Source organism: Xenopus laevis, chromosome 8L (assembly GCF_017654675.1).
Source record: "Xenopus laevis strain J_2021 chromosome 8L, Xenopus_laevis_v10.1, whole genome shotgun sequence".
Taxonomy (NCBI): Eukaryota; Metazoa; Chordata; class Amphibia; order Anura; family Pipidae; genus Xenopus; species Xenopus laevis.
In genome coordinates, this window is record NC_054385.1 from 77,329,035 (window position 1) to 77,349,095 (window position 20,061).

General features: G+C 38.4%; 1 protein-coding gene across 3 annotated transcripts in view; it reads right to left on the bottom strand.

Moving 5' to 3' along the window:
* foxn3.L (forkhead box N3 L homeolog) overlaps positions 1 to 20,061 on the bottom strand; it is a 163,289-nt gene that overhangs the window by 94,240 nt on the left and 48,988 nt on the right. The window contains exon 1 of one of the 3 annotated variants that reach the window (XM_018228566.2): positions 8,215 to 8,301. The exons of the other annotated variants lie outside the window; for them this stretch is intronic. The gene's annotated coding sequence lies outside the window, so the exon portion shown is untranslated. Of the gene's footprint in view, positions 1 to 8,214; positions 8,302 to 20,061 lie in introns of those variants that run through there. 3 annotated transcript variants of the gene reach the window in all.

Below are 20,061 nucleotides of genomic sequence, written 5' to 3' on the forward strand. Positions count from 1 at the left end.
TATCTAACATGTGGTTTATAAGGAGGGCTGTTTGGTTTGAAAAACATTTTTGCTCCAAAAATATTTCTGATTACGTTGTCTGAAAACAAATTACTCTTTGGGAAATCTTATCATTGTGCTTGATACTGTGTGCAAAGTTTTATGGTCATTCAGACTGCTATTTTCCTGATGTAATCATTTCTACTTCAAAACCCTTGGGTGGCTGATCCGTTGAACACGATTTGATTGATACAGCTAAATAAAATCTCTACAACTCTTGCACACCTTGGGGATATTCCCTAAGTAAGATTAGGCACATGAAACCATTTTAGTAGGAAAGATCATGACAAATGCTTTGATACACTAGTGCAGACTTGGAAGAATACATCCAGGCAGAGGATTCTCATTCATCAAGAGAACCGTGAATTCTCAGTCTACTCAACAAGTGTTCATAGCCCCTCCAGGAAGTCATCAAGAATGTCAGACAAGTACCCTGTGCATGCTAATAAGCTTTTATATTCCCATGCAGACTCACTCTCTGTTAAGTAAGGGATTATTGGAGACAGAGCAGGTATGTTTATATAATAAAGAATGTCTATGTTTTCTATGGCACATAACAGTTTATAGCAAACTAGGGAAAGGGAGAGGACCCTTGACCTTAGAGCACTGCACTCTGCACAGTATGTCTTAATAGGCATGTTCATCTTTCTTTAAGTTGCATAGTGCTTTACATTTGTATACTTTTTTTCTAATAAAAGTAACTTGCTTGCATCTATGAAATCGCCACACAACTGATATTGTAGTTGACGGAGCAGCGATCAACAAAGGGGGTCGCCGACTCTCTCTTTGTACCTCCACTGCTGACTGCATTGTCATTATTATTTTTTTTACGTTTTTTAAATGATTTGCCTTCTTCCTCTTTCCAGCTTTTAAATGCTCTGTAAGGATACACATTTATTGTTATTGCTACTTTTTAATACTCGTAGTCAAGCCTTGACCGTTTCATGTTCCAGTCTTTTATTCAAATTTATGTATGGTGGCTAGGGTAATTTAGACCCTAGCAACTATTTAGCTTAAACTGCGAACTGGAGAGCTGCTGAATAAAAAGCTAAATAACTCAAAAACCACAAGTAAAATGAAAAACAATTGCAAATTGTCTAGGAATATCAATCTCTACATCAGACTTAAAATTAACTCAAAGGTGTACAACCCCTTTAATTTACTTTTATTATCATGTAGAGAGTGCTATTCTGAGACAATTTGCAATTGATCTTCATTTCGTACTATTTGTGGTTTTTGCATTATTTACCATTTTGCTCAGCAGCTCTCCAGTTTGGAATTTCAGCAGCTATCTGGTTGCTAGGGTCCAAATTACCCTAGCAACCAGGCAGTGGTGTGAATCAGAGACTGGAATATGAATAGGAGACAGCCTGAAAAAAGGATGAATGATAAAATCACAATAACCATGAAATTCAGGGACAGCGAACCCCCTTTGAAAGCTGGAATGAGTCAGAACAGGAAAGCAAATCATTCCAAAACTATACAAAAGAAAAAAATAAAAAGAATTGATCATACAATAACATACTAAAAGTTAACTTAGAGGTGAACTATCCCGTTTATTATATGAATTAATGCAAATAAGCAGGTAATGAACGTTCTAAGCAATTCCCATTTATAGTCCCCTTAACTGGTAATGCAAGGCATATACACTTCTAATAGATGGAGTAACAGATTTGGTGTCCTGATAGTTGCCTTTAAGGCATATCCCACACTGCTGACTATAAGAAACCTCCATATAAAGGCAGATTTTGCTACAGAAACTATGATGAATGTGCCAATTGGGCACCAGCACAAAAAAGGCAAATTGTTTACAGCCTCTTGATTCCATGAACATGTTTCCTCCATGAACAGTTTGTAATAGCCATTTACATGCCAGAAGTTCATTAGAAAAGCAGTACAAACAGGAATGTAAATAGAAACATTGCCTGTTTAAACTACAAAGCAGTAAGTAATACATAGACAATCACTGTTTGCACAGACAAAATCCATAATACAAAACAAAATACATAAAATGAATTGCAAATTTATACTGAGTACTGATGCTAATTCAGTTAGATGATCACATTCTTTATCTCTTGGCCAGAAAACACATATTCAAAATGGGATACGAGTGGGGGCACATTTACTTAGCTTGAGTGAAGGAATAGAATAAAAAAATACATTGAATTTTGAAGTATTTTTTGGCTACTTCGACCTTCGACTATGACTTTGAATCGATTGATTCGAACTAAAAACCGTTCGACTATTCGACCATTCGATAGTCGAAGTACTGTCTCTTTAAAAAAAACTTAGACCACCTGCTTTGCCACCTAAAACCCACTGAGCATCAATGTTAGCCTATGGGGAAGGTCCCCACAGGCTTTCCTAGCTTTTTTTGATCGAAGGAAAATCGTTCGATCAATGGATTAAAATCCTTGAAATCGTTTGTTCAAAGGATTTAATTGTTCGATCAAACGATTTTTCCTTCGATCGTACGAACGAAAGAAATTCGGTAAATCCTTCAACTTCGATATTCGAAGTCGAAGGATTTTACTTTGACGGTCAAATATAGAGGGTTAATTAACCCTCGATATTCGACCCTAAGTAAATGTGCCCTGTGGTATAACTATACCTTACAGGGTCCTATAACAAATCTTTTTGCAATCCCTACAACCTCTTGGGAAGATAATAAATGTTGTGCTTATGTGGCATACTGAATTTTCAACTCAATCTGACCTTCCCACCAGCCCCCCATAATGCTGGCCCTACTTGCAGCCACTGGGTCTGCTGTGTTTTGTTATGATCCTGGGTTTACAATCCTTTTGCTATTTTAAAACATTCACAGTGCATCTGATTATGACCAAAACAAGTTTTTCACTTCAACCATTTTTAAGTTGTGTGTATTTAGCAAGTAACTCACAGCTGTCTAGACTAACCTAGGAAAAACCAGGATGTGGTTTTACATAAGAAATGTCTTTCGTCCGTTCTAAAAACTGTTCTACTACAGCAAATTAAGATGATGACTTAGTATGAAAAGGAACTTCCCGGAAAGTTCCCTTATCAGTTCCTAGAGCTATATAATGGATGAATGTATGAATGGATTATGTATATGGATGTAAGAGCGAACTGCATTTATCTACTCACATATGGAATTCCCTGTGCATAATAAACCTATCAAATGGCATTTATACTGTGAAATCCAGTCACTTTCTGCAAGAAAATCTTGCATAACTATCAGCTTTGTTTGGCAGTATTCCACAAACACTCCATCTAAATATGCAAACTGAAAAATATCACTAACTTCTAGCCTTTAACTATGGCAGTACTAGAAAAACTTGATGAATCAACAAGTTTCTAAACATAACTGTTTCAGTCTATGCAGCTGAAGTGGACTACACACTGGTCAGTAATACATGCCGACTTGGCTGCTCTTAACTGAGCTGGCAACTTACTGACCCTGTGGACAGTCTCCTAGAATCATATTTGTTCAGGGTTCAACCATCTTGCTAAATAATCCCACCAGGCAAGAGCCAAATCAGGCTATAGATGTAGTACTGCGCAAGCCCTCACGGTGATACAATTGTCGGCAGACAAAAGTATTCCATGTGACTTTGCATTTTGAGTTTTACACGGCCTCTCTCTGAAATGAACTTTGCACTGACACACACAATCTGACACACACAATCTGACACACAGGCGCTTCCCTATAGCAGGTGGTATGGACAGGGCTGGCCTGTTTCCCCTTAAAGGGGTGTTTTTTTTTGGTATGTTATAGTATGGCAAATTCTAAGCAATTTTTCAGTTGGATTTCATCTTTTATTTCTTATAGTTTTTTTTAATTATTTGCTTTCTTCCTCTAACTCTTTTCAGCTTTTAAAAAAAGTATTTTTCTGTGAGGCTACAATTTTATTGTTATTTATTATTACATATCTTTCTATTCAGGCCCTCTTCTATTCATGTTCTATTCAAACCACTCCCTGATTGCTAAGGTCATTTGAACCCTAGCAACCAGATATAGTATCTTATAGAATGGCCAATTCTAAGCAATTTTTCAGTTGTTTTATTCATTCATTCATTTTTTTATTTCTTATAGTTTTGTTTTAATTTTTTGCTTTCTTCTTATAACTCTCTTCAGCTTTCAAATGGGAGTCACTGACCCCGGCAGCCAAAAAAAGTATTTTTCTGCGAGGCTACAATTATTTTTTTATTAATTATTTTTTTTAAATTAAAATAATTTTTTATTACATATCTTTCTATTTAGGCCCTCTCTGATTCATGTACCAGTCAAACCACTTTGATTGCTAAGGTCATTTGGACCCTAGCAATCAGATAGCTGCTGAATTTCCAAACTAGAGAGCTGCAAAAGTGAATAATTCAAAAGACCAATTGGAAATTGTCTCAGAATATCGTTCTCTACATTTTACTAAAAGTTCACTTAAACGTGAACAACCTCTTTAGCTGTTAGCTGCAGAGTGCAATAATCCTCGAGGGCACAACTGCTTGATGACTGAGTACTAAGGGGCCTGCCCTTCACCCTTTAGTGCTCTGGGATTTGTGCTCCTGAAATAGAAAAAATGACCCCTAATATAAAACAACAATGGCCATTAGGGTCTCATTGGTCTGTGTTTTTCTGTGCCCATGGAGCATATGGCCAAAAAGCAAATCCCCAATTAAAACAGCAGCAGTACAAACTGCATTTCTGGTACACAGACACTGCAACATTTTTCGAGAAAAGTCTTGAAGGCCCATTTAGAGGACACTCATTCTACACCACTTGCAGTACATTACAGTTTAGTATTTCCATTTAAATTAAATCACCCACTCTGAAGAAAGCTGGAGATTAAATCAGCGGAAAAGAGAAATTCTCTGTGCTTGTGTCTTCCATCTGATCTCCAGAACAATAGGAATCATTGTACCTAATTCAAAAAATGGCATCACATTAGACTGTGCTGTGCATATACAGTACGTTTCTGAATAATGGGGCACTAATTGTTATTATGATTGTGGGTTTTTTTCACATATAAACATAAAGTCATTTTTACACCAATGCTTTTTCTGAACATAGTCATCTCCAAAAAGGGCTCATTTATCATTCCTGCAGTAGGGTTATTCCCTGATGTCCCATTGTTCATTTATTTCCATATGTACATGCAAGATAATTAATCAAACTCACAAAATCCACATTTCTCTTTGTCCTTTCTTATTCCCAGTTAGGTAGTAGGAGCCAGTGTGCAAAAATGATCCTTATAGCTTAACCATACACTTCAACTTGAGAGCAATGAGCTGAGGCAGTCAAATACAAGCATTCCACTGAGTAAACACTGTTTATATAGTAGGGGAAATAACCAGTGGCCTTCCAGTATTTGCTGCACTACAACGCCCAGCACACCTTGTCAGCCAGTGAGGCAAAGGGATACAAATTGGATATCCCTGTTTGATAGCTATCTTGCTCTCATAAACCTTCTTCTGGAAAGAATTCCTGTTCTTACTGCTAAGGTCTTATCTGATGCACTGACCCCCTGAATTAGATATCACTCTTATTTATATAATGCCTAAAGAAATTAATAGGGTACCGTGCTTATTAATCCCATAATGTGGCCCATCTGTCAGTGATGTTGGAACAATATAGGCATACACGATATACACACAAGCTGAGAGTGCTTTTTAAAACATGGAGGCAGAATAGATTGATGAGATGTAAACTTTTAAACTCTGTATTTTAAAAGCAGAATCGATGTCAGCCTTGTATAAAGACCCTGGTATAACACTGCAATTACAAAAGAGTCACAATTTATGGGTAAATATTTTTCTAGACAGTAAGTATGAGGTCATCATAGCTTATTATGAGTACTAAATATTCTCTCTCTTATGACTTGGATTTATACTTATGAATGGAATATCCCGTACTACTTCTCACTGCAAAACCATTCTCCATGGAATATGTTGTTGCATTGGTCTATGTATAGAAAGCAATGAATATTATAGATACAAGAATAGCTTGTTGTAACCATTATTATGTTAAACTTGCACAGCACTTAGGACGGCAAATAAGTAATCTTTATGAATGTTGCCCTAACTTCCAATCATTCATGGGTTTGCGGTTCCCGTATTGCAAGCTGGGCTTACCTAGCCACTGCAAAATGTTCTCAAACTGTAGGTTCGCAATCCCAGAACCAATCAAAACACTTTATGGGAGATAAGAATTATAGTGAGATAAAAAAACAATATTTATTTTGAAATGTTCAAATATTTGCAAGCTAATGGGGGTCAGCATTTACACCAAATATTGGACCTTTATTAGACTTGCAAATAATCTGCAAGAAATAATTTGTTAGTAGTCTAACAGAAGCAATTTCACTCAACATGAATTATTTTTCCAGTTGCCTGTAGTAAAAAAGGGGCATGATAAGCCAGTTTCTTTGTTTAGAAAGGGGGAATGATTTGCAGGTTGGGATGCATTTCCCTGTGCAGAACAGGGATGAGTCTTCTATGGGATTCTACAGCTAACTTGCAAAAAGAGATGCCCAAGTGAGGCTGCACAGTATCCAGGATCTCCCATGTACAAGTACAATATAAACACAAGCCACAAAGTAACCCCCTAGAAATAGCAAATTGTACATCAATAGCTGCCAAGTACCTCTGTGCCACGTAATTCCAGTTTTGTTAGACCACTGTCAGGTTGTATGTATTGCATATCTATTTACATATCTAGGATAGGGGTTAGTCAGACTACTATAGGTTATAGGGGAATCGATTGCACTTGAACCAAATCTTCTATCACAGAAAAATAACAAAATTAGCAGACAAATAAAAGCATGTGGAATAAATCTTATAGTGCTTTATTTTAATATACTTCATCACTCTTCAAGTCCTGTTTAATGCAGTTTTTTTTATATTCCTGCACATTAGAGCATCATACCAGCACTTCAGTTGTTATTATTTATCCCAGCTACTGGAACTGTTAAAAGTGTTTATACAATGACAGTGCCATTAGCATCATGGAATCTGTTATAGTTTCTACAATGGTTTGGCCAATGTACCTCCATCAAGAAAACCCTCATAGTTCATTGATCGTAGATATCCAATGGCCACAAAGCTAAGTGGAGTCAAGTCAGCAACTGGTGCTTAACCACTTGGCTACAGGATGACTGCAATCAGCAATTTCGCAGCAAAGGAGTTAAATGCTGTTTAGGCTCTGAACAAAAGGAGTGATCTTCCATGATGAATACCAAAAAAATGTTACAGAGAGAAAAGCCCACTATGCAGATGTTTTGTGTGGCTTAAAACATTTTTCATTGAATAGATCCTAGATGATTGCCTCTATGAATTGGTTTCAATGAGTCTATAAATGGGAGGCACACCACCCAGGCGCCAAATGTATTCCCATAACATACAAATCTTGTCTGGCAGAAGAATCCTGTGTGTGAGGATTTCCCCGCTTTGCAGGGGAACAGCTGGTCACATATTATTTTACACAGGGGAATCAGCCGATCTTGACGTTGACTGGACTAGAATTCCAGCTTAATATCCTCCCTACATCACAGCTGCCCCACAAATAATATCAGTTATCCTCAGACATTCCAGAGACAAGGAAAGATTTCAGCAGAGATGCAAAATACAACCAACAGGTTTAACGTGGAGCCTGGAAGTGCAGCACTTGCATGTCAGGAGAGGAGCATTCTCAGTAATACAGTAGTTTATGAGGATCAGAGGACATGAAGATGTCAATGCAATGATACTGCATATGATAAAGTCATAGATCACATCCACATGTATCACTAGATATTCTCAGTTTCAACAACACGCATTGTTCATACAAAAACCTCTCTTACAGAAGATAAGAACAGTGTTTATTTACCCTAAAAAAAAACACCCACTTCCCAGCCTCCCTGGCACCGTGCTACCACTAAACTCCTATTCAGCAGACTGGTTAGGGATTCTGTTTGAGTGCCAGAACATTGTCAGTAGCATGGAAATCAAGGGGTTCATTTTCCCAGGCTGTTATCACATGAGTTGAGAGCTAAACACAGCATGTAATGATATATTTAGCACACAGCAGTCTCGCCAAACCTGCAACTTCTAGACTGCCACTGCCAAATTGCATATCACAAAGGCAAGCAAACAACCTACAGTGCCCACAATGACTCCAATTCAGAGAATTTTCCCAAACTAGAGGAGAAATAATTTTACACTTACTCAGTACAGTGGGTGCTGCCTGTCCAGTGGTGCGATATCAGAAACCTGCAAGCTACTGTTTCTGCAACTGTGTCGTGAAGATAGTCTAGTTCTCTGGATCTTGTACGTAGCTGTTGCCATGGAAACAAACACAGCGAGGATAGAGTGTTAATTCCATCACCCATGAACCCCAGGGGAACACCAACATTCATATCTATCCTCTTTTTTTGTCTATTGCTGCTTTAATAATTCTCACATTACCAGTGGATGTACTAAATATGGATGTTGAACCAACCCATCTAGAACAGATTGGTGGCGTGTGTGCAGGTAAATGCACCCCGGAATCTCCTCCTTGTTCCTTGGCTGGCCAACTTTAGGTGACGTCGCAAGAGGAATTAACTGCACCGCAGGGCACCCAGTGTCTGCGGGATAATTAACCCTTTCTAGTGGCAGAAAGATTGTAAACTGCACTGTTCTCAAGCTGGCAGAGGTGGTGCTGTGAACAATATGGAGGTGTCCCTAAGTAACTGTGAGAAGAGCACATTTGCTGCGCAATCACTTTTGCTGAATAACGTTGCCCTGATAAAAAGCTGCATTTACCAGTATGGCAGGTTTATATGAAGTTGTGTGAAAATAATAAATTTATTGCACATTAATAAAAGGGGGATTTATTTAAGTGTATACAGAAATTCTGATGCTTGGTGGAATTATGACATGCCACAATATTATAGTTGATTTTATCCCAGGGAAATCTAGCTAACTGCCAACAGACTGGGAAGCCGGAATTTTACATTTTAATATTAATGCAGTCTATCATGCAAGGCACAAGCTGGATGTTAAAATCAGTTATTTTAGCAACCATATAGCAGCTTAAATGCCACACACTAACTGAATACAGAGGTTTAAAGAGAACCTGTGGCATGGCATAAAATACCATTTATAGTTGTCCCATGCACTTCTATCCCTTTTAATGTATCTTCTTAATTACAGGTGCAAAAAATACACACCAATGACAATCCTTCTTTGCAGCGCGAGATCAGTCCTTTTTTAACATTGCTTTCACTTCCCAATATTACTCTCAAACATAATTTACTATATAACAAGTTACACAGAGTTTTACAATAATTTATAGCAAACAGGGGTCTAACAATAACTTAACAGACAAGCTTTAGGGGGCAAATAGTCAACTTTGAATTTTTAGGGCCAGAGTATGATAAATCCCAAAAATCAAATTAGAATTTAAAAAAAAACTTTGATTGAGTTTGGATAATTCTCTAGTCAAATTTGACTATATAAAAAAAAAATCGAAAATTTGAATTTGAATTTTCAATTCAACCATAAATAAATCTGCACTGTAGTGTGTACTACAGTTATGAGATCTGTTATCCTGAAACCCATTATCTAGAAAGTTCCAAATTATGGAAAGGCTGTCTCCCATAGACTCCATTTTATGCACATTTTTAAAAATCATTCCAGTTTTTTTCTGTAATAATAAAATAGTAGATTGTACTTGATCCAAACTAAGATATAATTAATTCTTATTGGAAGCAACCTCAGTCTATTGGGTTTATTTAATGTTTACATGATTTTCTAGTAGACTTAATGATAGAATTGCATATAAAGATCCAAATTACCAAAAGATCCGTTATCAGGAAAACCCCAGGTCCTGAATATCTGGATAACAGATCCCATACCTGGAATAAAAGTGCTGTCAATTGTGCCATGAACATAATTATCTAGATATGTTTTAACACTACTTAAAGGGGAAGAGGCCCATATAACACAGAAACCCCTAATTTACCCATCACAGTTACCTGTTTGAATAAAGTATAAATAAATGCCATTTTCTATGCTGCAATCCAGCTGGTTAACAGTTCTTCGCTTCTTTTGCATCATTTGAAATCCTAGCAGTAGTGATGAGCGGTTTGGGTTTTTCCCCAACCCGCACCCGCCCTCCCTCCCTCCACCTGAGCCCGACTTCCGGTTCCTTTTATAGGCCAGCGCTGACCCGCCGATGATGTTGCAAAAGGAGCGGGGCTAGCAGGCACGTGTCTATAACAGTTCAACCCGGAAGTCAGAAGCCGGCATTTGTAAGGTCGAAGCAGTGGAGAGAAGAGCTCAACCAGCACCCACCCGCGACTCAAAAAACCCCTGGATATCGGGCCGGCCCACACCTCACTATCGAGCAGGGAAGGAGGGACTAAAATACTGATGTTACAAATTGTAACAACTTCTCCACAGCTTACAGACAGCATGCAGGAACTACATGACCCACAATGCATTGCACTTTGATGTTCCTTATTGAAATCCCATGTGCAGGGAATTGTGGGGTTTGGAGGATGCAGGCTGGGACAGATGGCTGTTGATTCAAAGTAACAGTAGTCAGCCAGCTCAGCATAGTAGTCAGACAGATCAGCAGAAGAGCAGGGGCTAGGCTTAGGGAACTGTCAGAAACCACTAAAAATCATGAAAAGTATACATATTTTTTAATTTACGTATATTGCAAAGTTGCTTGAAATTATGTTTACATTTCAAAAAGCTTAAGTTATGTTTTTGTGGAGTTCACCTTTAATCTTTTTTTATTTAGCATTAACACATTTGTAGAAAATAGATAGTCAAACCTAAAAATAGTGTTTACTATACTTTTGTTTGTAACTGTATTTGGAGCTACATTTGAATCCTTCACACATTAATGTTAAATATGCAAATTAGGATACAGATTCGGGTTCGGCCAGGCACAAGGATTTGTCCGAATCCAAATCCTGTTGAAAAAGACTGAATCCTGTCCGAATCCCGAACTGAATCCTGGATTCGGTGCATCAATACTCCAAACCCAAATCCAAAAGCATGTCATATTACATTAATGTCATATTCTACATATGATGAGATACTTTATTTTGTGTCTAAAACACAAAATAAATAAAAATACAGGTAAGAATGTTCCTTTAAGTGTATTGAACTTCATAGAATATACACCGATGGAGAATCTGTGTACACCAGCTTTGTATGGTACATTTCTTAAGCACATTAACATATTATAACAAGAATATAATGAGTGTACAGCATTATCTGATATGATACAGAATGAGAGCCCTGTGAGTAAATATGACAACATAGAAGGACAAAGGGGAATATGAAAAGGCAGAATAGACTGTTTTACCTATAATAAGAAAATCAGAAAACAGCAGAGGGAAGCATATTCTCAGACAGGGAGTGGAGCAGCATGAAGACATCATACTGTGAATCTAGTGTGCGTCAGACACTGAGGAATCCATTGTGTAATGTGGTCATAGTTTATGTATAAAGAACAGGTTACAGTATTGTAAAATACAAAGGGGGCACACAGACAAAAAGTATATATAACATCACAGTGGTAGATGTATGAAGTAGTTTTCCAAATAAAGTTGTATAAATGAAAGGAACACTAAAACCATATAAAATACCCGCTCTAATCAATGTGAGGGCTTGTTTACAGTTGAATCAAACTGAATGCAAATACTTTTAGGGGTTATTAAACTAGAGTTAAAATTGTCCTGTATCACGTTTGGCTTTTTAAAGACCCTGAACTTAAATTGGGAAAAAAGACCTTATTAAAAGAAGGAGGTCTCTGAGATGAGTTATTATAATTAAGTTCTAGCCTAGATTTCTGAACAGCACCTTTGGCAAACATATATAGCATATACTCAGAATAACATATGATTCAGTTATTAGACATATAGGGCCATATTTACCAAGTCAAGATTGATCACTTCATACATACCAGCAATGTTACCTTAACACCTGGAGCATTTTCCAGTGATAAATCAGAAGCAATCACTTCACTTCAATCTCATTTTGATAAATATGGCTTATTGTGCTTCAAACTCATTTTTCAGGATTGCAATTGCCAGAAGTGACGTAAGAAAATTAAATATATAAGGGCATATACAGGGTTACTGTGTCTGACATGCACAGAAAATTGGGAATGAACTAGGAGATATATTTTCCCAACTCATCACAATATTATTATTATTATTATTAACATGTATTTATATAGCGCCAACATATTGCGTAGCACTGTAAAGTAAATGTGATTATACAACTACATCACATGAATTACATACATAGAATATATGGAGTAACAAACATCACAATCAATACAGGTACAAAAAGGTGAGGAAGGCCCTATGCATAGGCATACATTCTAAAGGGAAGGGAGTAATACACAAGGTGTGGGAGTGGGCAAGATCGAATTAAGTGGGTGAGAAATGTGGTATTGTATGTGGTGTTGCGTTTGGTAGTTAAGCAGAGTGAGGGTAGGCTTCTCGAAAGAAGTGCGTTTTCAGAGATTTCTTGAAAGCAGAAAGGTTGGGAGAAAGTCGGACAGACCGTGGGAGAGCGTTCCAGAGGAGGGGTGCAGCCCTTGCAAAGTCTTGAATGCGAGCATGTGAGGAGGTAATGAGAGAAGAGTTGAGTAGTAGGTCGGTAGAGGAGCGTAGTAAGCGAGTGGGTGAGTATATAGAGATGAGTTCAGAGATGTAGGGTGGGGCAGAGTTATGAAGTGCTTTGAAAGTCAGTGTCATTAATTTGAATTTGATTCTGAAAGGTAACGGAAGCCAGTGCAGGGATTGACAGAATGGCGAGGCAGAGGAGGAGCGGTTGCGGAGGTGTATGAGCCTCGCAGCAGTGTTCATTATGGACTGGAGAGGTGACAGTCTCTGGAGGGGGAGGCCAATTAAAAGAGAGTTACAGTAGTCTAGACGCGATATGATGAGAGAGTGAATAAGAATTTTGGCAGCGTCTTGGGTGATAAATGATCGTATTTTGGATATGTTCCTTAGGTGGAAGTGACAAGATTTAGTAAGTGACTGGATATGAGGAGTGAATGACAGGGCAGAATCTAGGATAACCCCAAGGCACCGGGCCTGGGGAGAGGGGGTGATAGTGGAATTGTTAACTATGATGGATACTTCGGGGATGCTGCTGGTGTTAGTTGGAGGAAAGAGAACCATTTCAGTTTTAGAGAGGTTTAATTTAAGGTAGCGTTGCGACATCCAGGTAGAGATAGCGGACAGGCAGGAGGAGACGCGAGTTAGGAGTTCTGGGTTGAGATCAGGAGATGAGAGATAGATCTGAGTATCGTCAGCATAGAGGTGGTAGTGGAAACCATAAGAATTTATTAATTTGCCGAGGGAGGAAGTATAGAGGGAGAATAGTAATGGTCCCAGGACAGAGCCTTGGGGAACTCCAACAGAAATCACTTTGTTTTTTTTTTTCCAATTGGCTGAACCAGTTCATTCATTTTTGTACTCAATTTATGTTCATGTTACTCATGTTTGCTTAATAACATCTAGAAAACACTGTTTTCATTTTTTTTACATTTTAAAATCAGAATATTTCATCTAGTTGTATACAAGCTTATCCTGGTGTTAATTGCAGGGGAAAATGAAGTTCTAAATAATTTTTGCGTGGGTTGAATGCTTAACTGGGATTTCCCCTGTGTTTAATTGTGCCATACCAAACAACTGAGCACAATTAAACACAGTGGACATCTCGGTTAAGCATTCCACCTGTGTGCTAGAGTTCTTTTGGTTCCTTAGTCAGAGGAGGTCACCCCAGTTGGTATCAACACTTCTAAAGAACAAGGGGGCTGCTTAATAAATATAGATTTCTAAATTTCTGTGTTGTAACAGCCACAGAATACAACAGCTGTATTGAACCCACACAAAATATCAGTTAGAACTTGCAATTGGCCGCAGTGCTGCGGAGCAAATGGCTCCTTAAACTCTGCAGGTCAGTTGTTAATTCTGCTGGTGTGTTTGTGTGCATTTTTCTTTACGTAATTGACATCAGACTAATCCACATAATTACTAATGGCTTCTTTAATTTCTTTGGAGCACAAATTGAAATGCAGCTCAGTGTCATCTTTGCTTGGCATGAAATCACTCTAGTGAGCCCATGTTGGACTAAGACTCCAGTCAGAGCTCAAAGATTTCAGAAGAGCTCAAACCCGCACCTGTCCGCCACCCGTGAAGAGGAGTGTGAGGTCAGCCCAAACCCGCTCGACCTGTGGGTATCGAGCCAGCCCGCACATAACTGCAGGGCAGCCCTTCAAAAAAAAACGGGCTGTCCGGATCAAAACCAGACAGGTGGCAACCCTACATTGAACTATTGTTCTAAGTGGTATATCTCATAGTTCTATATTGGGTCCACTTGGAGGAGAGCATTGATAGCAATGTATTTGCTGATGACACAAAACTGGGCAGGACAGTTTATCTGGTAGGTGGCATATTAACAAACTGTGCCATGAAGTGGTATATGAGATTCCATTTTGATAAATGTAAGGTTTACAAACATGCAAGCTACTAATACTCTCAATATGACTAAGTTAAGCAACTCTTTGATGAAAAACCCTAGGGTTATTGTGGATAATAAATAGAACTGTAAAAAGCCATGTTAGTAAGCAGTAGGAGGAGCAAGCAAGGTATTATCTCTTGTATTAAAAATAACTATAGAGTCACAGGGGAAAGATGGTCATTCTCTATTTAAAAAGCACTGTTTTTTCTCTTCTGTACTCAAAAAAGGCATTACAGTTGAGAAAGTGAAGAGAAGAGCAATTAAAACAATAAAGCATATGGAAAGTCTCATTTATGAAAGAAAGTCTGGCTCAATTGGAACTGTTTACACCTGGAGATGATGTGCTAAAGAACTATGTATAAAATGCATGATGCTTTATTCACCAGCCCTTGAGAACAGAAGAAATTAAGGTTTACAAAAAAAGGAAAGGAAGGTCCAAAAAAGTTTTTATACGGTGAGACATGTGCAGTTGAAGAAAAGTTTGATGACTATAAATAGAAAAAAAAGTTAACTTTATAATCAGAAAGGAATCTTTCCATGTTATGAAGCAAACTGGAGATGTTTTTAATAGCTTTCCAGAAGATACCAACATGGACAAAAAGACAAACAGATTAGTATTCAATGGAATTAACACATTCCTAAAATTGAAAGGTAAGAATGATCAAGACTTCTTTCTTGTAAAAGTACCCCCAAACCACCCCAGCTCAGCCCATAATTATTATAGTGACACACTGTCATGGCTTAGATGCTGAGGCATAGTGGGTACAGGATCCATCGCATTACCCATCCTAGGCTGGAGGAGGCACCATTCTTAGAGTACTGTTCACAGCCTAAGAAAGGATTGCACTGCCTCCAGCCTTTGTGGCGGAAAGAAACATTTCTATCTTTTTTTTTCGGCTCTTCGGGTAATTCTGGGCTGGAGGCAGCTGGGGGTAACTTTAGGCTGGTCCTGTTTGTAATCATTCTAGATATTATAGTTTTAGCAGGCACTAAGGCAAGAACTAAGGAGCATGATTTGCACTCTACACTGCTGGCTGTGTGCATACACATTTGTGTATATATTGAGCTAGAGAGAGAGGTACAAAGTTGGCAATTTTTTTCCCCAAATGTTAGTCAGTGCTACAGCAGGATGGACTTTTTTTTTTAGTACAAACTATGTTTATATTTAAATATATGTAAAAGTTATAAGCAGGATACATTTAAAAGGGAACTATTGCAAAAATTTAAATTTAAGATAAGCTTCATCATACTAAAATAAGACATTTTCTAAATATAATCAATTACCAATTCTGACCTGTTTCAAGTTAATCTTAGCTCTTCCTATTCCTATATTCCCTCTTCATGCAGGAGTTGGGAGTCTGATTTTGAATGACAGTTAGGTCCAATGCTGCCTTTGGGGGGCTCATTTTGCATAAAAGATGTACTGTATTAGAGCAAACTGTTTTAAAATTAAATTACCAGAAATATTCCCACCCTACATGCAGGATTTGTACCTAAGTCAGTTCCCCTTGAAGAAAGAACATTTGCATTTCACAAAGCAATACTGATTTGCCATTTTATATGTCCATTTTTGTAATATGGTAATAACTTTACCAGTAAAATGTAATGTAATTGAAGCTTCAGGGGCCCCAGGGCTGTATTCTCATTTGGTGCAGACCTTTGCACTGGCCACACCCCCTCTTTAACAACTGGCAAAGTATAATCTGAATACTGCTCATTTGCCAATCTTGAAAGGAAGTGGTAACACCCCCCCCAACAAGTGTTGAACAACATAATTTGCTAGCACATCTGAATTAGTTATATGTGGGTTGTGTAAAACCCACACCCGACCCGCAACCGCCCTCCCTTCACCCGCCTTCTGGGTTACTTTTATAGACCCAGGTGCACAGCTATAAAAGCGGAAGTCGGCAGTGTAAGGTGGACCCGCGGGTTTACCCACGGGTCCGTCGGGTTCAGGCCATCCTCGCACCCCCATTTGCGGGTGGCGGCCGGGCCCACTGCCTGCAAATGGGAGTGCGAGGTCGGCCCGAACCCAACCTGTGGGTAAACTCGCGGGTCCCGTGGGTATCAGCCCAGCCCACACATCACTAATCAGAATAGTAATTTTTGTAATGAGGTGCATGTTCTAAGGCGAAGCTGTCCAATTTCTGTGCTATTGAGGGCTGAAATTTTTCTGGCCTACATGGTGGAGGGCCGATAATGGAAGCCAGTGTTCACCACTCCCTGTTTTTAAAGTTTTAGAGTGGGGCACACACAGGCAGAGCAGGGCACACACAGGCAGAGCAGGGCACACACAGGTAGTGTATGTCACACACAGGCAGAGTGGGGCACACACAAGGAGCATATGGCAGACAGAGTATGGCACGCACAGGGAGCATAGGGAAAGCAGAACAGAGCAGGAGACAGGGAAACCCATCAGGACCACTATAAGATGTACTACATACAGTGACACAGTGCTGGTGCTCCATTAACATTTTGTATAAAGTGTGAACAATGTGGGCAGTTGCAGGTGTGAACAGTACAGGGCTTTAAGATGTGAACAGGTGTCACAAGTGTGAACAATGCAAGGGGATCACAGGTGTGAACAATACAGGGGATTACAGTCTGAATTTGAGATTTAAACAATGCACGAGCCAGTTAGTCTCAAGTGATACCATTTAAAATTTACATATGGTAAGCAAACACAGCAGGTTAGTGGTGGGCCACAAAAGGGGGGGGTCTTGGGCCATAAATTGGACAGCCCTGTTCTAAGGCGTTTTCTGCAAGCCCTACTACAATAAAGTTCATATGGTGCACAGCACTACTCCTTTACAAAATCAAAAACAGCCTATTTGTTTTTAATTTTTTTCTAATAAACATGCTTTTTTAAAGGAGCAGTGCTAAGAAGAGAACTTGATAAAGAGCTGTGAAGCTTGAAACATGTCGTGTTTGTGAATAAAGGCACTTTTTGAACATCAGAATTTCTGCGCCTCAAGGTATCTATACCCACACATGGATTTACGGATTGAATGCTCTGGATGAAAGCAAGTGGTGTATGATACCAGAATTGAGCTTTAAGGGTAAATAGACCATTGCATATTGACTATGCATAGATAAGGCCTTGCAGGGCCCTTATGTACCAGATGCAAGTGTTGCACTGGCTTTGCCTTTCCAAAGTTTCGCTCACTTATTTGTACAACACAGCTGCAAACACTCACAATTCTTAAGAGTGACAGCAAATTATTAAATTTGAGAATTTTTCTAATTATTTCAGTAATCATATCCCTATGATCACTTTCCCAAATAAGTGTTTTATATGAAAGGTACAACATGCAAAAATAACACAATTACAAAGAATATCCTAAAGGTACAACATTATTTTCACAGCGCAGCAGCTGTACTCCAGTAAACTTGTTTTCATATGAACGTGTTTATTTTACTTCCTTTAAATAAGAATTGATATAAATGTGATGTAATTTGAAAATAATCACTCAATTTACAGAAATTTAAATAATGTGTGGATTTGTATGTGCACAGATTCAGATGCATTATTTATGAATTGCTGCACACGTTCAGCCTGTATAGTTACAGTTAGTCTTTATGTTTCCTTTTAATACACTATATTTTTATCAAATAGAAGGTAGCAATAAAACAAAACAAATAAAACTCATTATTTTGACTTCCTTCTGCATACCCCTGATACACATACAAGGAAATAATTTTTTTTACTGAAAAAAAGCAAATGTCAGATTACTTCTAACTAAGATGCCTCATTCAAAACATTAAGGAAGTTATTTACTAAACCACGTTTTTTTGCGCAAAAAACATATAAAAAATGAAAATAATGAAGCAGCTACAAGTCTAAATGCGAAGATCCGCTATCTCAAACCTGCCAGGTTAGGTAGAAGTCAATGGCAGATGTTCCTTTAACAATTTAAAGATATTGTGGTCTGCAATGGGTTTCGTCCAATATTCTGAAAAATTCATAACTGTACAAATGCCAGTCCTTCCTAGCAATCACCAATATACTTTTACAACCGAATTGGCCCTGTCCTCAACAAAAGACCAACCTGACCAGTCCATTAGAGTGGAATTCCACCACTCTCCATTCATTTCTATGGGATTTTTAAAGGCGTTTTTATCAAAGGATGAAATTTCACTTTCACCCATTGATAAATACTTGAACGGAGAGTGGCGGAATTTCACTCTAGAGGACTGTGGTGATCTCTAACTTCACTCTTTGATAAATATACCCCTATGTGACTTCTGTTTCTGGAATGCTTTTACTCTATCTAAGGCACAGTGGTAGACTTTTATCCCACCACACTCTAACCTCTCTGGTTCTTCACCTTGAACAAAGGGGAATATTGCCAATACAAATCCAATTTATATAATTATCCATAAAAGTGAAAATGCCATGTATCACAATGTACATGAACAGCTGGACTCCAAAACAAACACACATAATTGAATGTGCAGAGAGAATTTAAATCTTACAAGTGATGAGAAATAAAATGCCTTTCATATAAATCTGAACTATAAATGCCAAAACAGACTGTTAGTTATGGATATACACAGAAAATGTTTACAGAAGCTCAATACAAAAGTGACAGATACTCAAGCAATTCATCTTCACAATTTTTGACACCTTAAGTGCATTTAACATGCAGCAAATCTGATGCTGGTGGCAGTGAGATGGTGCAGCAGGTGTGCCCATTAAACACACCAAGATGTGTGAAGAGATGAAAATAATGTCTGTATCTTCTCTTGGCAACATAACATGGCAAATCAATGTATTAAAAATAGTCTGACCTTTTAGGGTTCAACATTTGGCTGTGCCAACCCTTTGCCCCCAAATTTTTTATAGGAGTGTAACATCCTGCCTATATTTGAACTAGTAACCTGTAATTTGCCATTTCGTTTTGCAATCCCTCTGCTTTGTTATGGCAGACAGATAGACTCCTGGTTATGGACTTCTGGTTATGGTTTTTACTCACCAATTAGGCATGGTCTTCTCAGCTATTGGTAATCTGGCCACAGGTGTTCTGAGTGCGTTCTGAGTGAGTTCTCAGGTTTTCTGAGTTCCACAGGTGCTCCATAATACCAAGATCTGGGCTTACTCAATGCTCATTGTAGGTCAAGTCAGCTTGTCCATTGGTGTTTGATTCCTGTCATTACCTGATTCCTGCCCTGTTCTGGTACATTGTGACTTCCTGTTTTTCCTGACCCAGCCAATTTCTGATTACAAGTTTGTCTCTCGATTATTTGGTGGTTTATCTGGTTCTGATCCGGCCCGTCCGACTATGTCCAGTTCTATCATTATTGGCTCCTTCTCTGCAGTTTACATTTGGCTCTCTTGCTTTGTCCTGTGGAAGTTTCTGTTATAGGTAGAAGATCACGCGCCTTGAACATAATCCAGTTACTCACATAGGATTTGGATTTGCTTTACGTGACAAGAAGTTGATAAAAAACTTGATAACCCATAGAAAACAAAAACTTGCACGATGCCTGGCCAATAAGAATGCTGATTACCAGAACTAGTCTTGCTCTGAC